This window comes from Haemaphysalis longicornis, unplaced genomic scaffold (genome assembly GCF_048455015.1).
Source record: "Haemaphysalis longicornis isolate Haplotype H1 unplaced genomic scaffold, Haemaphysalis longicornis Haplotype H1 scaffold_3, whole genome shotgun sequence".
NCBI lineage: Eukaryota > Metazoa > Arthropoda > Arachnida > Ixodida > Ixodidae > Haemaphysalis > Haemaphysalis longicornis.
In genome coordinates this window covers 12,585,151-12,589,401 of record NW_027526335.1, presented here as the reverse complement: position 1 = coordinate 12,589,401, position 4,251 = coordinate 12,585,151, and positions in this window count along the sequence as shown.

Below are 4,251 nucleotides of genomic sequence, written 5' to 3'. Positions count from 1 at the left end.
TGGCGCGCGCTGCTACACCGGGTGTACACGTCATGGTTTTAGGACTGACGTCATGCTGCCCGGACGCGCGGGGATGGTGAAGACCTCGGCCGGTGTGGGCAAGCGCGTGCGCTCGCTCGCGCCCGCGTGTCCAGACCGGCAGCGGGGCGACAAGAATGCATGGTGACGTCAGGTGCTACCTCCTGTCATGGCGGCCGCTCGGCGCCATGACAGCACCGAAAGGCTTGAGCCTGCCTTTTGTCGCAGTGCACCAGCTTCTTTGATAACGGGACACGTTTCATAGTCCTGATGCGAAATGGATACTTAAACCATATTCGTCATCATAGGAAATTCTTTTTAGTGTATAATCAAAACAAAATTATGGAGCTTAGCTTAGGAAAACAATATGTGTCAACAGCTAATTGATTTATGCTAGATAGGTGGCATTTTCCTTCACCAGGCTCGGAAGGTAAACGCTTAGAGATCATCATTATTAGAAACACCTTTTCAGTCTCTATGCGTAGACCACAATTTCTGTAACCCAAATGACGCGTCACCAGGGCCATGTCTTCATGACTGTATTCTCTCTTCTTTACAGCTCTCCAGTAAGTACAGATGTGAAACGTTAAGGCTTCAATTGGACGGGAGCGTGTGGCGCGTAAATAGCGACTAAAAGACAGCTGTAAAGTGTCTTCATCTTTAGTCTAATGGCACGTGATCTTTTTTGTCAACAGACGCAAAACACGATGCACCGTACCCCTCTACGGTGTAGGGAGTGCAGCCATCATGGCCGCTATCCTGATCGGCACCTTCGTGACCATCAAGTTGCAAGAGCAGGGTAACGCATCACTAGATCAATTTTCCCTTGCAAAGCGTCAGCACGACGACATGCGCTATGGTGTTGTCTAGTGTCACTAGATGAGGTTACAGAGTATCGGCACTCCTTTCTCCTGTTGTTCAGTGCCACCGCTGTGTTCATTGGTCAGCTCGGATCACGTGACATTTGTTTACACTGCGGCGGTTCATGGTCGCCGCCATTTTGTTTTTTATGCATTTTCTGTCGGTTCCCTGGGGTAGTCTCAGCTTGTTCTGTTTGTCTGCGGCTGCGCGCAACCGGCATCGTTCTGGGACCCTATTCTCGACTGCCAAAATTAACAAGGAATTCGCCATGTTTTTTTTTCTGTTTTTTTTTTGTAAGCAAATCGTAAGTAATCAGTGACGTGATGCACGTATAGCTATCACGACATGCAGTGTAATTTGACGCTTCACTCATAAAGATCCCAACCCAGCTTCAAATATTGTGCATAAAAGATGTAAAAACACTTGGCATGCATATGAAAATTAGGACGGCGGCTAAGTTGGCAAATTAACCACATGTCTGCGGGTGTAAAATTGGCGTCAACACCAGAAGGCATCAAGTAACGTTGATCAAACAGCGATCGAAAGGCGAGTGATGAGCTAAAGAACACCACGGATTTTTTTTACTTTATCTACTTATTTATTTCACTCGCTTTTAGTAACATAGTTGAGCTCTCCGCTTCAATGCAAGCTTTGTTGCCTTATCACCTACCCGGCTGTCACCGCCACCACGCTATCGTCTGCTGCTATGTTGCAAGTTCATGGCTTGATCACAGAAAAAGATGGCCGTGACCATCGGTTGTATAACGCGGTGAGGGCAGCGAAACGCCACGCCTGATAACGGCAGAGCGTACTGATGCCGCCGATTCACTCATTCCTCAAGCTCGAACTCAATCAGCGCGGTGATGAATAAAACAGTCAGTTTTCTTTGTTATTTTTCTCTAGAATTCGATCACGTGACCCACCAGCTTACTAGGAGGAGTGGGGACAAACTCAACGCGTTGGGTTCCTTGTAACGGAGAGCCTTGTAGTGCCCTCTTATGCTACTGTTACACCAAACAGATAATTGCTATTTTATTGCCAAACATAAAAACAAAAGACGAGGTGTTATTTTTATGCGTCGTTATCGTGTACTTGTAAACGGGCTAAACTATTACTTGTTTCGCTAGAAAACAGTCTTAAACCACACGTCGTGCGAAACTGCGCCTATTGCAAATTCACGGGGATTTCACAGCGCCGAAGGCATGGAGGAAAAGGTCGAAAGTCTGCGAATTTTTTTACCCTATCTCACAGCGACAGCAGCCGCCATTTTCAAGCTGTTACGAAGCATCACGTTACTTTTACGCAGGCTGAAGTTGCCAATAAACGCCGCAGGCGTTCCCGCCAACTGTTTAAATTACGCCATGTCTTCTCAGCCAATCACAGAGAGGGCATTCCATACAACCCCTATTGTTGTTGAATAGCAAAAACAGGCCTGCATCGTCATGCTCGCTGTTTTTCGTCTAGTTTTTCAGTGTAGGCTAAGAATTATGCGCTTTCTGCACAAAAAAATAAGGCAAACTTTAGAAATGGTGCAAGTAAACGTCATGAAACGTCAAAATGACGAAAGCATGCAGACACAACCGCCTTTGTCAACTGGAAGCACGTGATTAAGATTGAAAACCAATCACAAGAGTCTTCCGGCAAATTCACAGTTCACGATGAACTTAGTGTGTCGAGAATAGTGCCCCCGAACGCGAATCAAAGATAACGCGCTTTGCAGCAATTCAGCTGCAGGAGTTTATCGGACGATACCGTGTAGCTGTGCCTTCGGCAGTGTTGTTTACAAATGACCTCGTCAAAGTTAGCGCTGAGGCCGCGGAAGCGGGATGCTGGCAACACAGATAAACATCAAAACGGCCGCCGCTTTCCTCTTGCGTGTCTCAGTGACGGTACTCTGTATCTTATCTAATCACACTAGTGTTGTCCACTGGTGTTTTTCTACTGCGGGCACAACAACATCGTAAGGTGTCGAAAGCACTTGATATTTAGCCGCGCATAGCCTCGTTCGAGAAGCAGAGTATGAGGTAATTCACCGAAATGGTTCATTTAAATCCTGAAATGGGTAATCACCACTTTCACAATAATCGTGAATGCTAACCGAATAGGCTTTGAATCCAGGGCGGCTGTCTCGCTGTGTAAATGGACACCTTGAATGCCCATTTTTATTTACTAGTGTAGTAAAAAGTAACACAGCATTATAGAAAAGTGGGGTTTGGGGAGAAGCAGGCACGCCAGATTACCAGCCGCCTGAATTTTTAACACGAAAGTGTTTTATTCCGGGATACACGAAGATTTCACTGACGTCATATCCGTCGCGGAAGTTACGCCAGTACAACAAAGCAAGCGGCCTGTAAAGGGTGCACTCCTGCACACAGGGTCTTCTTGCGGGGAAACAATATTTAGTAGTAAAGAGTACGTTGTACTTAGGGTTGTCCGTTTTCGGGTGTTATATTTTAACACGAAAGCGTTTTATGCCGGGATACACCAAGATTTCACTAACGTCATACCCGTCACAGAAATGACGTCAGTACACCTTTGCCGATGCAATCCGCCAGCAGGACGTCGCTCGCCAAGCACACCCACAAGACAGCCGCCGACCCGCAAATCCTGCTCAGCTGCAGATCTCGCTGCACATTTAACTTTCGTGTTTTACCGATTCCTATGACAGAGGAATCAACCCCAGTTTTTTTGCGAATGTGTGTGCTCTCCAGCAATAAAAATATCTCTTATTTCCTGTGTACGTTTATCCGGCACTTGTAATCAAGCTTGGAATACGCAGCGTGACCTTCCACAGTCAGGCATGTCAGGCAGCATGATGCTGCGATGAACGAAACCGTCGCATGATATTGATGCAGCAACGTAAGAAAGTCCAGGCAAAGGGAAATCATTGCTTTGCTTCCGTCCTCGTCCATGCATTAGCACCCATTCAATTACTGCCCTATTCCTTTTGTCTATTCGCTGACTCAGCTGCATTCTTCCGTTCTCTCCATCTGCGCTGTACTATCGTGAATGGCCACCTCTCGCTACTTCCGAGTTTAAAGGGACCCTGAAACACTTTCGGTAAGCGCTTTCGCTCTTTCGTTTGCGTCTGGAACCACTGCGAAAGCTACAGTTATCGCCGGAACGCAGCGGCAGTGCGTGATTTGCTCGTCGCACCAGACACGCCTTCCGTTTCTGCCTTGTCTTTGTGACTTTATCTTTAAAGTTGCTATCAAAAAACTGAAGGAAAACCGGCCAACAGCCGTTACATGGCCCCAGTGACGTAATTCTGGCGGTCTAAGAACGTCAAGACCGGGAAAGAGAAAAATCTTTTGAGCGAGTTTCCAAGTTATCTGATGGGCATAGAGCAGTAATTTTTGGCTGAGGTACTTT